At 32.3% G+C, this 22,405-nt stretch overlaps 1 long non-coding RNA gene across 6 annotated transcripts in view; it reads left to right on the forward strand.

Moving 5' to 3' along the window:
* Nucleotides 1–9,252, forward strand: part of LOC111405361 — a 14,874-nt gene extending 5,622 nt beyond the window's left edge. For 2 of the 6 annotated variants that reach the window (XR_002704767.1, XR_002704773.1), the window contains one exon: nt 8,792–9,252. This is a non-coding gene — a long non-coding RNA (uncharacterized LOC111405361). Of the gene's footprint in view, nt 1–4; nt 478–2,542; nt 8,228–8,766 lie in introns of those variants that run through there. The other 4 variants (XR_002704768.1, XR_002704770.1, XR_002704769.1 and 1 more) reach the window with 4 other exon arrangements.
* The last annotated feature ends 13,153 nt before the right edge of the window (nt 9,253–22,405 follow it).

Below are 22,405 nucleotides of genomic sequence, written 5' to 3' on the forward strand. Positions count from 1 at the left end.
TCAGAGAGGTGAAAGCAATTTCATCAATGAGCCGCCCGAACATTGTACGTTATTACTAGGTTTGTGCTTGAATGTATATATAATGTGTCAATGTTGCAGCTTGAAAAATATTTTATGCATTTTAATTTCTAGTAGTTTTCATTCTTTTAAGTCTTGGATCGAGCCCGTTGTGTCTGGATGCTCTAGCATGTGAAAAATGAGGACTAGCCAACTAAGAGAGATGCTATTCGACCTCGTTGATGATAATTATTAATCTAGGTGATAGATCAAATCAATTGACACTTGGTCCATGTAATTGGACTTGTCAAGTATGGTCAATCAGACTATTTATATACTCGATTGAAGGATAGCATTATGACGTCCCTTTTGAAGCCATAGTTGATCTTGCTTGATACTTAACATAATGCATGAAAGGATACTTGAACAAGCATATAGTGGTCTGAAAATCATTAATAAAGATCTCTGTGGTTGACTATAGTCATGTCCCCCTTTGTGGTTCCTATGGAATGTTGAATTATTATCATGAACGTAATTTGTCACTTACTTGAATTTTCGTCCTTTTTTTTCTGAGTAGTTGTCACTTTTTCGAACTTCTATCATTTTTTAGGGTTTTGATTGATATTTTGTCACTTTTTTGAGTTAACGTCACTTTTTTAAGTTTTTATCACTTTATTTGAATTTATGTCACTTCTTAAAAAAATTTGTCACTCAAATATCAATTTTTAATAATAATAAAAAAAAAGTGACACTTAACTTTACAATATTTTTACTTCTAAAAAACTTTTTATGTGATAAATAGATTGATTGAGTTGATAGATTTTTTGTTACTTTTTTGAATTTTTGTTACTTTTGAGTATGTCATTTGTTTTTTGAATTTCTGTCAACATATTATGTTACTAGTTTTACATCTCTCAAAGTCATACTACTTTACAATTGATAGTTTGCATTGCCTCATTTATCTCCTTGTATGTTGAACAAAGCACTGCCGTGCGGAGGTAGAAGGTCCACGGGTCGTGAACTTCTTTTCCCAAAGAAAAAGTCACAACAGTAGAATAAGTTGTAAGAGTATGACTCTATTTCTCTCAACACTCTTGATCTCTGGTCCTTTCCACTAGTTATCATGCACTATCTTTTCTTGCTTTGAGATTCATGAGAATAATGGTAGCTAATCTCAGGGTAATGGAAAAGTTAATAAAAAAATTACAAAACTTAAATTTACATAAAATTCAGGTTACAGAAGAGCCCAAACGAGGGGTGTCTAGAATGTAGAGTTGTGAAATTCTTTGCACGAATGATTACGGGATTGTCCATTTTCTAATTTTGCCTATAATATCACGGAGTAATTTGTTGAGTGTGCATTTATTAGTTTTTAAGTAACATTGCTCTTTCTTTTTCTTCTCTTTATTGCAGTTGGAAAACAGTTGAGCTATAATATGTTCCACAACAGAAGTTGTTTGCGAAAGACAAAATCTCGTTCTCAATTGTTTCCCATCTATGTTCTAATAGCCTTCGATTGAATTTATTGCCAATCACTTTTCTAGTAGTGATGGCAATTTACCCTGTCTCGGTGCCGCCCCATCCCGAATGGGGCAAAAAACCCGCCACGTTGCTGGGCGTAAATGGTCACCCCGTCCTCTAACCCTCTCCGTGAAAAAAAAAAAAAAAAAAAAATTAAAAAATTAAAAATAATTTTATTTCTAGAAAATTCATCCCTTAAAAACTCATTTTAAATTTGTATTTTATTCTCTAATAATAAGATAATTTGAAACTTTGAAAATGTAAAACTAAAAAATAAAAAAAATTAAACAGGGTAAGAAGTTGCCCCGTCCTCGGGGCGGGGCGGGGTGGGGGTGCCCCTCCCCAAATCCACCCCGTTGCCATCACTGTTTTCTAGAGAACTTACTTAAGAATCCATGATAAAATGATAGATGGTCCTTATTGTTTTAAGGGTTGATTCTGGCTATCTATCTGTTCAGATTGCTTACCTCAAAAACAGTCTTCAATGTTGTACAACTAGCTTTACAAGGAGATCTTTTTAAAAGACTATAACCTGTCTAAGTGATTCTGTTTTGTTAGTTGACACTATAATTGTGTAGCAATATGGGTGAACTTCTGGCTCTCTCTGAATTTCTCCTGTGCTAGAATTTTGTACTCTAGAATCTATTGCAATGGATAGATAATCATGTATTACAAGGATTGTGTTTTGAGTAAAATTCAATTTGAATTTACATAAATAAGTTAAGTGGTTTTTGAGAACAGAACTCTTAAACAGGTAAATTGTGCTCTATAAAACACTGAAACTTTTTTTTATAATGAATTCTTGTGTAGATGTCTTCATCTTTGAGTTCCGACATATTATGTTCTATTAATGGAGATGTGATATGGATTTCAGTTAAGCTATTCAATGGAGAAGAGTTGAGATATCTAACAAATTTTAACGAGTTTGATTGTATAGTCAATAGTCATGCTTTGCTTTTTGTACAACTTCACTTCTTCATAGTTCTGGATTAGTTTTGTGATTCTTGAGGATACTTTTTGAAAGGTTCGGTGCATTTGGCGTTGTGGCAAAAAGCAAGAATGTGTTGGACAAAAAGGTTTATGCAGTAAAAAAAATTTCCTTGATGGCTGCCAACATGTTTTTCGAGAAAATTTTGAGGTACAATATACAATTTTCAATTACAAATTTTTCTACTTGTTATAAAAATTTCATGTATAAACTATTATATGTTAGTTAAAAGAGTTTGTATAAACATTTTCATATAGGAATCATCATTAAATATATGCTAAAGTACGTTACGTTTGTGTACAAATTGCATGCTTAATAAATAAACTTAATAGATAAAGACTGAATTGTAATTCGATAATTTATTACCTGAAAATATCATTAACAAATAAAAATTAGCATCCTATTATAAATAAGCATAACTTTTTTGAAAGAATATTGAATTCTCATGGACTGCAAAAACTTAGTAAAACGTGAGACATTCCACATTATCGTTAGTTGTAAATAGTTTTTATTTCATATTACATAATATCAGACTATGATATTATAAAAAAATAATAAAATAAAAATTCAAATTTAGATATGCAAATCATAATTGTGAACTAAGATTACTAATTTCAACAGATTGTAATTTCATTTACATTTAGTTTTGGTGATTTATCGCCTTAACTCTTACATATGATTTATCAATGCCCACCAACACTGCAGACTACCCACCACCATAACATTCTCTTTAAATTATCTTCCCCATCATTCATCTTGTAGGCCATCCTTATAATTTCTAATTGATTTGTTCTCACGCAAACACAACTACAGGAAACGAATACAATGATTTCTATTTGATAAATCACCAAAACTAAATGTAAATAGAATTACAATCTGTTGAAATTAGTGATATTAGTTCACAATTATGATTTGCATATCTAAATTTGAATTTTTACTTTATTATTTTTTTTATAATATCCAAGTTTGATATTATGTATTATGAAATAATTACTATTTACAACTGATGTTAATATGACATGTCTTACATTTTACTAAGTTTTTGAAATCCATTAGAATTCAGTATTCTTTCAAAAAAAGTTACGCTTATTTACAATAGGATGCTAATTTTTATTTGTTAACAATATTTTCAGGTAATTAAATATGGAATTACAATCCAGTCTTTTTCTATTGAGTTTATTTATTAAGCATGCAATTGTACACAAATGTACTCTAGTATATGTTTCATTATTCCTATATGAAAATGTTTACACACACTCTTTTAACTAATATATAATAGTTTATACGTGCAATTTTATAACAAGTAGAAAAAATTGTATATTGTACCTCAAAATTTTCTCAAAAGACACATTGGCAATCATCAAGGAAATTTTTTTTACTGCATAAACTTTTTTGTCCAACATATTCTCGCTTTTTGCCACAATCCCAAATGCATCGAACCCTGCATAAAGTATCCTCAAGAATCACAGAACTAATCTAGGACTGTGAAGAAATGAAGTTGTTGTACAAAAAAGCAAAGCGTAAACTATTACATATACAACCAAACTCGTTAAAGTTTGTTAGATATCTCGACTCTTCTCCACCGGATAGCTTAACTGAAGTCCATATCACGTTCCCATTATTAGGACATAATATGTCGGAGTTCAAGGATGAAGACATCTACACAACCATTCAATATAAAAAAGAGTTTCAGTGTTTATAGAGCACAATTTACTTGTAAAGAGTTATGTTGTCAAAAACCATTTAACTTGTTTATGTAAATTCAAATTGAATCTTACTCAAGACGTAGTTCTTTTAATACATGATTATCTATCCATTGCAATAGATTCTAGAGTAAAAAATTCTTCCACAGGAGAAATTTTAAGGGAGCCAGAAGTTCACCTATATTGTTACACAATTATAGTGTCAACTAACAAAACAGAATCACCTAGATAGGTTAGAGTCTTTTAAAAAAAACCTTCTTGTAAAGTTAGTTGTACAACATTGGAGGCTATTTTTTAGGTAAGCAAATTGATAGCCAGAATCAGCCCTCAAAACAATAATGAGGTTTGTCTTTCGCAAACAATTTCTGTTATGGAACAGAGTATGTCTCAACTATTTTTCAACGTCAATAAAGAGGAGAAAAAGAAAGAGCAATATTACTTAAAAACTAATAGTGCAAACTCAACAAATTACTCCGTGATGTTATAGGCAAAATTAGAAAATGGACAATCATGTAATCATTCGTGTAGAGAATTCCACCAGCTCTACATTCTAGACGCCCCTCATTTGGCCTCTTCCGTAACCTGAATTTTATGTAAGTTTAAGCTTTGTAATTTTTTTATTAACTTTTTCATTACCCTGAAATTAGCTACCATTATTCTCATGAATCTCCGAGCAAGAAAGGATAGTGCATGCTAACTGGTGGAAAGGACTTGAGATCAAGAGTGGTGAGGGAAATATAGTCATATTCTTGCCGCTTATTCTACTGCCGTGACTTTTTCTTTGGGAAAAGAGATTTGCGATCCGTGGGCCTTCTACCTCCACACGGCAGTGCTTTGTTCAACATGCAAGGAGATAAATGAGGCAATGCAAATTATCAATTGTTAAGTAGTGTGACTTTGAGAGATGTAAAACCAGTAACATAATATACTGATACGGTCAAGAAAACAAGGGGCAGAGGGTTCATGGGCATCCTAAAGCAATACAAAACTGATTGTTCAATTGATGGAGAAACAAGAATTAGATTGAGCTAAAACTTGCAGATAATTTGTTCAAAATCTCCATGAGTTGGAGTTTTAGACGGCCGGCATGTTGAAGGTTATGTTGGGAGTCATCGCTCTTTACAAGTTGGACCTTGGAAGTATTCCTTTTGAGTTAGATCACTATTTTCGAGGTTGACCTGGTGCGGCCCAGCATAGATCGGAGCACAAGGATGAGCACTGTCCTCTCTAAAGATATCACAGATTTGTAGTGTGGTTGAATCATAAATGAACTACGGATTGGAATTTACAGAAGACCAAAGGTCTTTGCTAGTTTTCTGATAATTTCAAAAGGAGTCAAACTGTTTGAGAGATTCCATTAGGTTTATAAGCATCTTTTAGAAGGCTTTTAATTGAATCTCTGGCTTGTGGCACTCTTCACCTTGCCAAACATTAAATTCGATGATTAGATGCACGACAGCTAGCGGAATAGGATAGAAAGCCCCAACTAGAGTGGTTAGTAAAAGTGACTGAGGAATTCAGAGGTGGTCCAACCTAAGTGTAAGGGTGAGGGCATTGGTAAGCCTAGTGAATGGACTGGGGATGTGACTGTCTAAAATAGGTGAGTTAACGGAATGCACATCTCCCATTATGAAAATAAAGATATTTTTCAAGTTCTAAGGTCTAATGATATGCTTCCACTAAAGAATTGCGAGTTTAGTGAAACTTCAAACTCAATACCAGGCTTCCATTGATGAAACTAATGGCCGTGAGATAAGGATCTTCGTGAATATAACTAAACGTCAACGTCTCAAAATGAGTCATGTACTGAACCATAGTGGAAGAACCCGATAATTGGTTGAGGAAGTTATCTAACAATTGGGTTTTATACGGCAGGAACATATTTTTCTATTACTAGCATTTCGTTTTGTCTCCTTCAATGATAGGGCCTGACCTGATCATTCAAATGAGCACACTGGGTGTCGTGCATGCCATACCAATCAAACTACCTTATGGGCAATTGAGAAAGACCTCGGGGTCAATGAGACCATAAAAAGTTGGCGACTCTAGTTTGACTTTCTAAGTGACACAATTATCGTCCTCAATGTTGTGCCTAGTGTGTGTAGATGGGTGGGAACAACGTAAGAGAAGACACGTGTTATCATGCTATCGATCACCAAAGAGGTCGTCGATCTCAACATCGTCTCCACGATTGGTAAGCAAGGGGGTGTGGGTAAGAGACAAGATCAGGGGTTTTTAAGTCCTCTATGTGGTGGGTGCCTAACATTTTAGTCTAAGATAAACTGATCACCTCGTTCTTGCAATAGTTACCAGAGTACATAAAAGATAGTGACAATGGTTTAAACTCTAGCTTAATTATATTAGACAACTTTTTCTTGGAAGAAGATTAGTTATTGAACATATTTTTTAGATGGTGTGGTAATTTTTCAAGTTTTAGTGCGGCGATACTGTTGGGAGTTTTAATCAAAATTAACAACAGCAATAAACAGCTGTGTATTTTTTTAAATTGAAAATTTTCAGACTACTAGTAAGGAGAGACTCAAATTTGGGTTTTTATTTTTATTTTTATTTCCAGATTATGACCTATTACAATGAAGCGAAAATTTAGATTTTTGTTTGTTAAACATCATATATGCCAACCACGTAATTTTAAATAAATGAACTCATATTACCTCAGACGTGGCTGTGTGGTAATTGGTGTTGTTTGCGGTGGTAATTTGCTTGTTTTGATGGCTATGAATCTAGACGATAGTGGCGTTGGAAGGGTGATATTTCTATGGTTTTTGTGGCAGTTACTGGTGGAGGTAAATATAGCGGTGTTCGCGATTGTAATGTTTCCTAGGGTTTTTTTCGAGTATACTAGTGGAGGTAGATGTGTGAGGTGTGTTTGATGACGTTTGGGGGTGTCTTCGGCAGCGGTTTGGTGGCGTTTATGTTTGTTGTTTCGGTTGTGGTTTGACGGCGGTTTGGTGATTGTTGCAGTTTGGCGGCGTTTGGTAGTGTGTGCGGTGGTGATTTTTCGGCGTTTAGTGCCTGTGAATATACACTGTGTTGGGTGTGGGAGAGTGATGATGGTTCTAAGTTTTTCCTTGCGGTTTCTGGTGGAGGTAGACTTGTCGGCGTTCACTGTTGTCGATTGGCGGTATTTGTCGGTCTTTGCTGTGGTGGTTCCTAGGTGCTTGGTGGCGGTGGGAGGCTAGTGTTTGCGGTGGCGATCATGACTGTAGACGGCGACGATCGAAAATCTATAGTTTGGTACTAAACTCGTTTTGGCTAGTGTGTGGGCTACAATTTGGGCTAGGGTCAATTCTAGTGTTAGCGTTTCTCTTCTTTTGTTAGGCTACGAAATGGACTAGGTTTTGGGTTTTAAAGGTTGAATTTTGGGCAACTTACAAAAATACCCTTAAAATTAGAGGTGTTTTGAAAAATCATATAAGAAGTTTTTTTTGAAGTAAAAAATAACGTGTAAAATCAAAAAGTGACACAGTACCACTTTAATAAAAAAATAAAAAAAAACTGACACAAACGCATAAAAAGTGACAAAATTCAAAAAAAAAGTGACAAAAACTCAAAACAATGACAAACTTGTCAAAGCTAGCACCATCCATTTGTGTAGCACCAATAATCATATTCTTAACATAATTAGTATATCTAGAACAATCTACACTAGTTTAGTGGCAGTTCTTAACATAATCAGCATGTCTAGGACAATTCACATGCTGATTATGTTAGGAAAATTTAACATATCATGTTATTTTTTTATCTTATTAAGTAAGTGACAAATTTGAAAGGTGACAAAAACTCAAAAAAAGTGACAATGTCACTTTCAAAAGTTTAGTGTCACATTTTTATGAAAAAATGACATGCAATGTATCTTTTTATTAAGAGGTAATATTTGTCACTAAAAAAAAGTGATAGAAATTGCAAGAATGCGATTGATAAAAAAGTGACAACTACTAAAAAAAAAGTGACAAAAATTTTAGAAAAAAGTGACAAATATTAAAAAAAGCGACAAAAATTTAAAAAAGTGATGAAAATTTAAAAAAAGTGACGAATTTTAAAAAGTGACGAATTAAAAAAAGCTACACAGATTTAAAAAAAAGTGACAGAAAATAAAAATATGACGAAACATCGATAAAACCAATATCATTTTATGCAAATTCAATCCAAACTAGAATCGACCCAACAACTACTTGCATAAAATTAATTCAATTCAAACACAATCATTACAAACATAAATACTCTTTATTGAGGAGGAAAATTTCTCCTTGAACAAATCTTGCCTCAAAAGAAATCAAAATAAAGAAGTACACGGCTACTAATTTCTTATTCTCGTTTTCAATCTTCCTACTCTCCCCATCTCCAATAAATTGGCATAAACTGGCCTAAAATCAAGAAAACGAGCAGAGACTAGTGAGATAGCAAGGGAGTAACGTCTATTTTCATTTTTTTTTGCCATATATGATATTCAAAGAATCTTTCAAACCATATTGACATATAGAATTAGATTAATCTATACATCAAACACTTGGTTTGCACATTTTGATGAACTTGCAGAAGTTACTTTTCTGGCCATCTACAGTGTGAATCTGCCATGAAAATGTTTCTCATGGTTGGTAGAAGAAGCCTTGATCAAGATACAGGCAACAATTTGAGTACTCACTCTCTCTTACTCGAATTGGTAGATACGAAGAAGGCATGGATTTGCACTCAAACTATATGTTTGAAGAGAGACTTGTTCATTCACATAGTTTTCGAGATCTAGAAGGATGTTCGGGTTGTAAGGGCTGACGACGATGAGTTGCTCCATCGTTTATGACATGGTTGACGGCTGCTGCTTCTGATTAGGTGTTGAATTAGCCATCTCTCTGTCCATTCTCACGTTGTATCTATAAGTGCATTATATTGATTTGGTAAATTTAAAGAATGCAAAGTGGTAGAAAAGATACTTGTGTATGGTACATAGGTTGCCGTAATTATTACAGGGTTTACGTTATGTTTAATTAATTTAGGGTATTAATCAAATTGAGTCACTTTTTAGAGCATTGGGCCTAATTTCCTCATGAATTTTTCATCCTTTGGGCTTCAACCTAATGGGCTTGTCGTGGAAAGAATTTTAGAGGAATTACATGCAATACCTATTTTAAAATAACAATTCACAAAAAGGGAACTCAAAAAAATACCCCTAAATTAGGAATCTTTTGAAAAAATCATATGAGAAGTATTATGAAAATAAAAAATACTAAGGGTTCGTTTGATTGCAAAAATGGAATTTGAGTGGAAAGAAAACAAATTTCAAGAAATTGAATTGTCCAGAAATTATTTTACTAGGAATTGTTAATTATTGTGTTTGAATGATATAATTTTTCATGTGGAAAATGTTGAAATAAAAGTGTTTTTTGGTATTCGTTTAACTTTGTTTTATATGAAAATTGTCAATTAAAGGGATATAATTTGCTGGTATTGGAGATGAGATTTGTTTCTATTGCCAAAAAAAAGAAGCAAAAGTCAAGAAAATGATCTATCTTTTGGTGTTCGTTTGAATCTGTTTTACATGTAAATTGTTAATCAAAGGAAAATATTTTTTTATAATTAGAAATAGAATTTATTTCCATTGCAAATAAATACAGGAATAGCCTAAAAAATTAATTCCAACCATATTGAATAAATGAACGGTCCATTTCTATTGAATAAATGCTGGAAAAAGGAGAAACTTGGCATCAATTACAACATATTATATTTCCGGAGTGCCTTTAAATGAAATTGTGAAAGATTTTTAAAATCCTTCTAAGTTTAGGTGTCCTTGATTGAAAGTTTAATGAATTTTAATGAAATTTATTATAATTTAGGTTCTCCAATGGAGATTTTCAAGAAAAACCAAGAAAATGTCTAGGTAGCAAGAAAATCAAGAAAACCAATTACCTAGAAAAAAAAAAAAAACTATCAAACAATGAAAAAGTAGAAGTTGGATTTTGAATTCTATTTTTCATGGAAAATAATGGCCTATCAAATAGGCCCCAAGTAAAATTGAGTGTTACCTTTTGATTTGTCACTTTTTGATACAAAATATCACTTTTTAAACGTCACTTTTTTTACTTAAAAAATGAAGTACAATGTCTCTTTTATTAAACAAGTGATGTTTGTCAGTAAAAAAAGTAATAGAAATTTAAAGGAAGTGATAGAAAAAAATTGACAAACACTAAAAAAGTGACAGAAATTCAAAAAAAAAAAAATAACAAATAAACACTCAAAAGGAACAAAAATTCAAAAAAGTGACAAAACATCTATCAACTCAACCAATCTATTAATTATATACAAAGTTTTTTAGAAGTAAAAAATATTGTATAAAGTTAAGTCACTTTTTTTTTATATTAAAAATTGATGTTTGAGTGACAGAAAAAAGTGACATAAATTCAAAAAAAATGATAAAAATTTAAAAAAGTGACAAAAGATCAATCAAAATCTTAAAAAGCCAAAAAAGTGTCAAATACTAAAAAAAAAAAGGACTAAAATTCAAGAAAGTGACAAATTATGTTCGTGTTAATAATTCAACATTCCATAGGAACCACAAAGAGGGACGTGCGTAGTCAACTATAGAGATCTTTGCTAATGATTTTCAAACCAATATATGTTTGTTCAAGTATCCTTTTCAAGCATTATGTTATCAATTATGGCTTCAAAAGGGACGGCTCTTTGAATGAATAAATGGAACCATTACGCATTATGAATCCTTTACAAAATAGCATTTCATTAAATTAGTAATCTGGAAAAAGTAATTATCAAACAGCACATTACATAGATCGTCTAATCAAAGGGTTAATGATGATATATATTTATAACTCGCATCCATTATACAACAATTCTATAATCAAATAGAGTGAACAATTCTTGGAACGCCTTTATTATTAAACCCACCCTCCATCTCATTATACACCTCTGGCAATTGCTTCCTCATTCTTTAAAATCAGCTCACGGCAAATTCACCATCAAGCAATCTCCATATCGTCAATCCAATAGTTGCATCACCATTCCCCACCTCATTTACTCCTCTGTGCACTTCACCATCGCTATTATCATAGTTATTACTATCAATCGACTACTCATATCTGCAAGGCATGGTAGTGTTCAAATGTTGAAGACGAAATGTCTGACACTTTCTTATTCTAGAAATCTTGATGGTTGTATACCATTCTTTCTCTTGATTCTCACCATTGATGGAGAGAAATAAGGTAGAGAGTGCAAAATTTGATTATAATGTGATGCCTCCCAATTCTTTGTAGTGACAATCTAGTGAAGATATATTACGAGTTTTTGGGGAGGGGTTTAGGAGGTTTTATAACGTATTAAGGTTTTGTTAGAGTCTCATTACTTCCTCATTAAAAAGAAAAATGTGATCGTTATCCATCACATCAAGTCATCATATTTGACTTTTTATCTCTTTTGTGATGTCCATAATGACTATATTTTTCATTCTCATTTTTACAATAATATGGCTCAAACGGGGGCTAATTATGTTTTTAATTTAGGGTATTGGGCCAAATTTGTCCTTCATAAAATCCATTACAACCTTTTTCATAACTTATTGCTGCATTTTACAAAGTAAAAACAGAAAACAATAAGCAATCACGTATCAATTTTTTATTTTTTTTTATTTTTAACAACTTCTAGCACCAGACAAGTAGCAATTTAATTTAGGAAAATTTGCAATCGAGGTACCAAACATTTTGTTTATAGCAGACTTAACACAAATCTTTCATTTGTATCACCCACAATACCAAACCTTTCAAAAACTTACAGTTGAAGTCCAAATGGATAGAAATTGTTAACTTGATCGTTAATTGACCAAGTAATTAACATTGACCTGAATTTTGACTAATTTTAATAGCATAAGATGGTAATTTTACATTTTTCAACAAAAAAAACATAACTACAATATATTAATAACTAAATTTCTTTCAAAATTAGTCAAAATTCAAGTCAATGTTAGTTATTTGGTCAACTAGCAGTGAATTAACAGTTTTCATTTGGACTTCAACAGTGAGTTTTTCGAAAGTTTTGTACCGTGGGTGGCACAAATTAAAGAATTGGATCAAGTCTGCTAATAAACAAAATGTTTGGTACTTGGCTGCAATTTTCCCTTTAATTTATTCAATTAATGTTCAATATCCCAAAATTTTCTCCTTTACCTATGACTGGACATGGTATGATTCAGTTTCTCGAATCGTCGAGTCCAAATTTAATTATAGAACCATTCGAGTTCGGTTCAGTTCAGTCTCATATAATGATTAAACTTTTTGATATTTAAAACGTCGCTACATTAATTTAACTAATGATATGCTCAATCTAAGCTCTGACAAAATAATGTAATTTAATCTTATATATCTTTTGCGTTTCTCTTTGTTGAATTCTTCATATATTTGATTATTAAAATTATAGAAAAATGAAGATGGCGAGCTAGCAATAATGGAAAGAGGTATAGTCGAGCTTCCAATTCAATTTTCTCCATGACTGTAGAGAGTGCACGACAATAGAATAATATGTTTGAGTAAAATTTAGGTCAATTTAATCAAGTTGGGCTTGGTTGAAAATTAAAAATAGGAAAATCATATTTTGGATTTTGGTTAAATTAATTAGTTAACAAATTTATTTAGAAAAAATAAAATAATTTAGTTTATTAAAAAAATAAATTTAAAAAATTAGGGACATTCAGTTATTCGATTCTTGGTTTAGAACGAGAACTGAACCAAACTTGTTGACTTTCGATTCAGATTGACACGCCTCGCTTCGAGTAGCACTAATGGACCTGAAACGTGACATACGCTCGATGATATATACCAACTGAAAGTCGAATTCACCATCCATGCTACTACAACCATAATATGCAACTTTGTATAAATATTTTTAACAGAATTTCGGCATTATCTTCCCTATAAATAGGACAACCAAGCTGTAATCCACTATACACATGTCCAAAACTATATTTGCCCCCTCTCAGATATGATTTTGGTGCTTAAAGGGTCTCGCGACAAACGGTTTGCAGAATTATAACAAGCATTGTAAAAAATCAACACATAAGCACTTGTATGATTCTTCAAAACTTGAAGAATGCTAGGGGAATTTCAATATGGATGAAGAATACTATGGTTTCTTCTTTGTGGAATGAATAAATAGTTTTTCCATATGTTTGTGATATAAATTCTATGTTTTTACATTGATCATCCATGGCCTAGTTATAGGCCTCAATCAATGCCACGAATTGGTACCAAAATCATGTTGAAAAGTTGCAAGAAACCCTCCAAAAGTCGCCAAAACACTAACTGGAAACGACCTCCAATGGTCACTTGTTTACTACCATGCGATCGCATGGTTCAAGGATAACACAGCTGCTAGTTTTCTGCCATAGGCCATGCGGTCGCATGGACTAAGTACTTAGCTCCCAATTTCTTTCTTCGTTCCACACTCGTATCTTATTAATTTTGAACAATATATAATAATCCCCCACTTGTTCAACACTTAATAAGATATCATATTCAAAGTATACGATGCCCATGCATAAGGACTAGATGTTTTTTTTATTTGAATATAACCATAGTGTGATTCAAACAAAGTAAAGTCGAAATTAAAGGTAGTCGTAGCTTTAAACCAGTTATTCCATGTGACAACACATAGGAGCACCATGTGTTCTCAAGTTCCTCAACTCGCTTAGCGCTTTTATGGCCTTGTGCTCATCCTATTCGACAAACAACTCCAATTCTCAATTGAGGCAGCACCACCTCGAAGTTCGTTCAAATGAAATTCTTTCAGTACCTTTGTTACTTTTTAGAGGTACTTGTGTTTTAACACTAAGCTTCATTATGAGCTTTAATGCTCAACACTCACTTTAATAACAACCAGCATTATTTTAAGGGAAAATTGAAGCAGAAGCCCCAAATTTTTGAAACACTAGCAGACTTTCCTCAAACCTTTGATTTGTTGTAGCCGTCACCCCCAACCTTTCCAAACGTTGCAGGGGAAGCCCTTTGGAATAGTTTACATCCATCATTCTGTCAATTCACCAAAAATTTAAGTTTGACCACATTTTTAATATTTTAATAGGGGCAAAAGAGTAACTTTTCATTATCACATTAAATAATAATTAAATTAAAAAATAAAATAAAAAACACACACACACACCCTGTCTTCTTCCACCGGACCACCTCCACAACAACTACCGGCCATCATCCAACCCATCACAATTTCTTTAATTTTCCTTGACTCGATTTCACCTGGAGCATAGGTACTATGCAATTGTCAAAGTATGTAGTCGGCAATGGGGGATTCAATCGCGACCTACAATCTGCTACAAAATTGAAATGCTCCACCTTGTCATCCGCCACTACTTCCCCAGCCTCTGTGGCAAATTTTTCCCAATTTGCAAAGGAAACCATGTAAGCAATATTCATCAGTAATCATCCATAAAAACGATGAAAAAATTACTTATTTCCTAAGCTCATCTGGGATAGTTGTGTCCTGCAATCTTACTCACAAATTCTTCTACGAGTATCCAAGAATACTGCCCGTCTTCTCGGAGTACGTAATCGAAAGTGGAGGAGAAATCTATGTCGTAGTTGTTCATGAATTCTTGGAAACTGCTACCCTTCGTGTGTGGAAATGGGATGAGAAAAATTAGATCTGGGTTTAGATTGCAGCAATGCCACTGGATGTTAGTTTGCCTGAATTCTGCCAAAAATTATAGCTACGCTTTGTGCAATTTGCTGACAAATGAATGGATTGAATTTAGTAGCAGGTTGTTGTGGAGGTGGAGATGGTCCAGTGGATTTTTGGTTTGAGTTGGGGTTGGGGGTGGGTATTGGGGGTGGGTAAGGGGTAAGAGGAAGAAGACGGGGTGTGTGTGTGTGTGTGTGTGTTTTTTTTTCATTTCTTATTTTTTAATTTAATTATTATTTAATGTGATAATGAAAAGTTAAACCGTCCAAAAGGGCTTGCTCTACAACGTTTGGAAAGGTTGGGGTGACGGCTGCAACAAATCAAAGGTTTGGAAAAAGTCTGCTAGTGCTTCAAAGGTTTGGGGCTTCTGCAACAATTTTCCCTTATTTTAATTAGAATAGAGTTATTGCGGATTTTAATAATGCTGAAACCATCCCACATTTCGAATACCCTTTGAACCCGTGGATCACATTTTAAGTAATGACAGGTATGGTTGCCGTCATTGGTGGACCTTTGTAATTTAAAAGTTTCAACCCCATCTTACTCGAAATAGATGCCACTAAAATTTTATTTAGTGGTCTCGTTATCTAGTTAAAGAATCGGCTAAATTCTCTTCGAAAATTATTCCCACTTTGATCATTTCCTTGTAAGTCACATTTATGACGTACTTATATGTCTAGACATTCCATTACATATGACTTAGTATCTTGTCAAATATAGCTGGCCAATAATCAATTCATTTGATAAATATAACTTGTTACCACCAAGAATTCTCTTGTGCTTCTCATTAGCTTTACTTTAAGCTTTATTTTCCAAAAAAAAAGGGTTTGGAAGATTTCTATCAACCATTACACTAGTCAATCACTTTAATTTGTGGATTTCACACTTTTGGGTATTCAGTTTTCATTATTGAAATATTATAATGATTTTCAATGAATATTTTTTAAATATTCCAGTAGTTTTGTAAGTGCCAAGACCAGCTTTTACCCAATTCATCCGCTTAGACTTAAGGGGATCACATCCTTATAATTATATGTATAAGGGCTTTTTTACCTTTTTCCTTTCATAGATCTCTTTTTATGATTAAAAGGTACATGACACTGTAACTTTTAAATTTAAGTTATCCGCACAATTTCTCAATTAGGAATTCATATGCAATCTGGAATATTGCATCCATAAGTCTTTGAACTTCTCATATAAGTTCTTGATTACGCTCAAAGTATAACGCGGTGATTGTAGTATAATCTTGGGGTGTCGATTCCACAGGGGGATGGGACATGCTCAAAGGATCAGAAATTTAGCGGTTTCGGGAATTATGTGAAACTAATTTATCAATTTGGAATGAAATTTAAATATTAATATGTGAAATTAGTGAAGCATTGACAATAAAATACCAAATTACATGAGCAATTGATGTGATTTCTCCAAATCCAATGAGTTCCTTCTAAACGTCACCAAGGGTTTTAGTTCTTCATGGAACTCTTGAGCCAAAAACCAAAGAAAATTGATGTGAGGATGAAAATAGGCGTTCTATGTCCAGTCTTGGGCTTAAAATCGTGTGCCAAGTTGTTTCCAAAAGAAGTTGAACCGAATAAGGAAACTAAATTTTAGCTAGAATATTTTGTGCGACTACTTTCAGTATTTTGACCATAAATTTCTCTCTCAATGTCCAATTAAAGGGATATAATTTTGCTAGAAATAGGTTTTTCCAAATTCTAACGTTTACTGGGCTAAAAGTGGACTTCAATCTCCGGCTGAAAATTTGAAAAATCTTTAAGTGGTTGGAATTTGATTTGTGAATATATTATGATCATATTTTACTTCTTTTGACTTCTAATTGCACCCAATGGACTCCTAGCTTCTGGAATCATCATTTCATCGCCCGTCTCATCTTTAGATTATTTGCAACTTGGTCCCTAAACTTTCACTTTCTTCCATTTTGGTCATTTTTCGCTCTTTTCTTCTAAATTTCACTTTTTCTACCAAAAATGCAACTTGAATCAAAGCATAAGTATAATAAGTGCATTTTTGTATTAAATAATCACACTAATCCAATAATTAAGAAGAAAAAATATTAATTTTTACACTCTTATCAGTTCACGATCATTAATGTTAACCCCCATGTTTCGGGTTAAACTTGAACTTAGAATTCATCAATATGTTAATCCTCATATTTGGGATTGTAATTGAACTTAGAGTTCATCAACTCTTTCATAGTTCAATTCTCTTGTCATTTTAACGATCTTCGTGAAAGTCTAAGTACTTTCTGATAATGGTCGTTAAATCCCTATGTACTTCAATCCAATTATCTTTAATTTTGATCACAATTTGATCAAGGTCGTCTTATAGACCAATAATTCTTTTCCAAGCATAAACCAAATTCAATTGGTTCCATGATAGTAGTCAAATTCAACAACGAATAAGGCTATGCTTCTTGTTTTACAAGAATTGTATTTTGTCGCTTTCACGTGATAATATTATATCATACCAAATAATAAGACATATATTCATCTTACTTTTCGACAACATCACAGTTTGTCCTTGTATAAGATCATCTCATTTAATTAGGGCTATCACGAAAAGTTAGTATAATTTCCGACCAAATATGAAAATTTAACTAAATCACCACATTCCAACTGTTCCAGATTTGAAGGATGTTCAGGACCACTGCCAACTTTAGGCACTGTTTGTGTTCTACAAAGTATTTTCATGTCTTAATATTTTCGCAACAATTTCCACTAGAACAAGTCACAATTTGTCATACTTTATGCAAATATATTGGCATAAAGTCATCTCAATTTCATAGTATTAAATAAGGCTATCAATATTAACCCAAGTTAATATGAGTTCAACAAGACATGAAATCAATCAAACAAATTTTTCATGGCATTTTCAATTTTCTAGTAGAAGAAATGGTCATGAAAGTTCACATACTTTCTTTCATAAAATTTCCCATATATTTTAACAAAGATATGAAAATTCAAATGCATTCTTCCAATATTTATGCATTCACTTTATCACGACCAAAGTGAGGGAATAGCATACATTTATTGTATGGTTGTATTCCATCTATATTTGCAATCTTATTATCACAACAAAGATTGTCACTACCACAATTGAATTAAACAATGGTCGAGATCTGTATCATGCAATTCCAAAACCAATTGGTACTGTAGAATCCCAAATTTTTTTAATTAATTCTTATATATTTTATTTACCATTTAATAGTAATGCAATGTTTGGTTAAGTCCTTATGCAAGTTAATTGATTATCTCTATAGTTGTTTTAGATCTATATGGATATCTTATTAGTTGAGGGACCGAAGTGAAAATAAATATCGAATTCTTTTATACTTTATTAAATGTGCCAAATAGTTAACTATTGAAGGAGTTAGAATTACTATACCAATATTGGGTTCATTTTGAAGCTCATAATAAATTGGACTTGGGAAGAATTTAATTTGGATAAGTTAAACTCAAGTTAGAGCCAATTAAGGAAAACTATTTAGTTAAGAATATTAATTGTCAGTTCGGACTAAATTACTATATCAATATTAGGCTCACTGAATAGCTCGTAATTAATCATATATATTAGACTCGATAAAAAATGGTTTTGGATAAGTCAGTGCCAAGAAATTATGTTTAAAGAAGTTGATGGAAGAAAAAGAAAATTAGTTTTCAATTTAATTAAAGTCTTGGAATGAAATTGTGCTGTTGCCAATTTTTTTTAATTTTAATTTTATTTATTTATTTATTTATTATCTTGTAATTGTGTATCTTTGTAGGCATGGTAGATAAGGTAGGCTATATTTTAATATTTGTTTGCTTTGATTTTGGAGAAAGAAAATGGTAGGTTTTACGTCTTTGCCTTGATTTTGGGGAGTTGTCAATTAGTTGTAATTTAATATCAATTAAATAATTAGATTTTTGGGAATTCATAAGAGGAGCATATCACATGGAATTTGGATTTTTATAATTGATTTTAATATTGGAATAGAATAGGAATTATGCATGCAATTCATACACTTTTTTCACGTGTCCACATAATTATGCAATCATTGTGTCTCTTGCCAAAAATCTAACAGAGGATCTCCAAATTAGTTTATATCAATTAGGGAATTGGACCAAATTCTGGGAAACTTTGGACGGAATTTTTGGGGTTATTAATCCGAATTTTTGTGATTTGTTCTAAAGTGTTCAAACCACATCACGTTGCTTTGCAACGCTTGCTAGAATTATCATTTATCATAGTGTGATAATTCTCATTGTATATTGGTAAGAGAATTTATTCGTAATTTCATATTTGACTTGAATGTGGAGTAGCAAGTATTTCATTGAGTATAATTCGTTATACTCATCCCCTTTATTTACAATTTTCAGGTAAGAATTAATATGCTGGACAGCGGTGGATGGATTTGCTATTGGACCAACGGATTCTTGTCATGAAGTACTTTAACTTTCAAAAACACTAGAATTTTAATAATAATGAGTTTTTTTTTTTTACTCAATTGCGAGTACATTAAAAATTTCAATTAGTTCTAATTATTCTAATAATGTTTGGTGAATGATATATTTTCAAACGTTCTGCATATTTTAAATTTATCTTTTGATTAAAATGTTATTCAATTTTTTTTTTACAGAATTTCTCGTTATATTAAAACTATTTATTTTAAGCCCTTTGATATATTCATATTTCGTAACGTTTCGGGTTATTAAAATTCGGGGCAATACATGTACTCTTCCAACACCACACAAACAATCTGGGAAAGTCACTTCATCTTTCTTTTGGAACTAATCATCGAATAACAACCATAGCCAAACAAATCTTTAGCCACCACAATTTGTTTAAATTGCATTCTTAAAATGTCATGCATATGAGCCATTTCCAATTGTCACAACAAAATGAAAATAATCAATTCATCTAAATGATTTCCACAATATCCTTTAACATTAATGTTATTTAGAGCATATCATAAAATTTACAAATCTACACAATTAGAGGTCACTTTAGACCCATATGTAACATGGCCATGTAAGTCTTCGAGAATTTTATGCAATACCATGATTTCCATAATATTATGATATGCATATTAAACTTTAACCATTAAAGCATATGGATGATCGCCAAAACATGCATTTGTTCAAGTCGAATCAATAATTTATTGATTATCAACATCCATCTTTCCACATTCATAGAATAAATCATACTTCGGAAAATCACACACTTTCATCTAGAATATTTCATAATATTCTATATAATTTTCCACAAATAAGAGGCTTAACACTCATTAATAAACAATGATTTCAACTTGGATAGAATCACATTATTCTTTCAAGTTTTCATGTTGACACCAAGTTAATTATTCCATAGCCTTTTCATTAGCGTCTACCATTTTCATATATTGCATATAAAATCAACTTCCATAAATAAAGCATATTCAAATTAAGAAATAACACATGCTTTATTCGATTGCTTTATTCCATCTCATGGAATCCATATTCAATTCCATCACGTCCATTCATAGATGAAGACAAATAACCCAAAAGACAAATCAATTCATGATACATAATTTCAAAAAGTTACAGAACCTTAACTGGCCAAATAGATCCAGGTTTAAATTTCATGTAAGTCACCACATTAAATCCATTTAATAAACTGCCAAAAATCCAGATGCATTTGTCAAATTTATAGTTCTTGACACATAATCCCTTTATAAACCATGATCATGCAATGTGCAGTTTACGAGAGAGAGAATCATATGAGTGTTAAAAGAATGCATAAATCCACTGGTTAACATTACAGCAATACACATATGCATTTACTCGTACATTCTTTTCCATCATCAGTCACCAACCAAAATTGATTTAAAATCTCATGCACTTGTACAAATTTAAACCGTCATGTATAGGGTTGGCAGCCATGCATTGATAATTAGAGTCACACATAATACTTTACTTTTTGGCATAAACTAATCCAATGGATGGCACAACATAACAATCGTCTAATTTGAATAGAGGCAGTTACAACATGAAGGAATACAATGGTTGGCATAATAAATTCACAATTCATGATTTTGCATCAAAATACTTACAGTTTTGCATTATCTCAACTGTCATTGCATACTTTACCCGTTTGTAGTAGAATATGCACAACGTTAATTTTAATTCTTCCAAGATTAAAGCCATGTACAATTCTAGATTCTTATGCACAATGAACGCAAAATCATCTTAGGATTATTGGAATATAACATCAATCTTGTGCATATTTTATATTCACATACCTCATGCATGCATGAAATCGAAACGCAATTTCAGCTTGTCAAATTTGGAGAGCAATTTCGACTTACACAAAGATCTGGATTCATATTCTTCTACAAGTCGAACCATGTTGCGAAGTTAATGCCATCAAACAATCATCGCGAACAAAGTCTCAATCCATCAATTTGATTGTCGCCATATTTCATTCTCCATCGCAAAAATATAGTTTGAGATTGTTGAGAAATTTTCAACCACCAGGGTTGGAGAAAAAATAATCCACCAAAAAATCAAGAAGATGAAAATTGAAAAAAAGAGACAAAATGAACATGAACGCTCGAACGCATAATCACTGTCCTCAAACTATATTTGCCCCCTCTTGAATATGATTTTGGTGCTTAAAGGGTCTCGCGGCAAATAGTTTGTAGGATTATAACAAACCTTGTAAAGAATCAACACATAAGCACTTGTGTAATTCTCCAAAACTTGAAGAACACTAGGAAAATTTGAATATGGATGAAGAAGACTATGGTTTCTTCTTTGTGGAATGAAGAGATGGTTTTTCCATATGTTTGTGATATAAATTTTATGTTTTTTCATTGATCATCCATGACCTATTTATAGGAATGCCACGAATTAGTGCCAAAAAAATGTTGAAAGGTTGCAAGAAACCCTCCAAAAGCCACCAAAAACCTAACTAAAAACGACCTCCAATGGCCACTTGTTTACTAACATGCGACCGTGCGGTTGCATGGTTCAACGATAACACAGCTGCAGGTTTTCTGCCATCGGCAATGTGACCGCATGGCCTATTTTGGCTCCCAATTTCTTTTTTCGTTCCACACTTGTATCTTATTAATGTTGAACAATATATAACAAATATGATGCCAACAGTGTGGGAGAGAGGAAATAAGAGTTCATTTAATGTTTAAATGCAAAATGGTATGGAAAAAGAACAGTTTTTTGGAGCTAGATTAAATTCTCAAATTTTCTGTTTCGAGAAATAATTCTTCAAAATGATAAAATAAACACATTTTTAGCATTTTTAAAATAGATCCTCAAAATAGAAAATCTAAAATGAATTCACAACCCAAAATTGAAAACTTAAAACATCAACCAAATGGTCACTTAGGTTTTATAGATTGTGATAGGTGTTAAGCATAGTGTTTTGCCACCCTTTGAAACTTGTGTATCTCGTGTGAGGAAATTAACATCCACGAAATCATATTAAAATG

The sequence above is a fragment of the Olea europaea genome, chromosome 12 (genome assembly GCF_002742605.1).
Source record: "Olea europaea var. sylvestris chromosome 12, O_europaea_v1, whole genome shotgun sequence".
Taxonomy (NCBI): Eukaryota; Viridiplantae; Streptophyta; class Magnoliopsida; order Lamiales; family Oleaceae; genus Olea; species Olea europaea.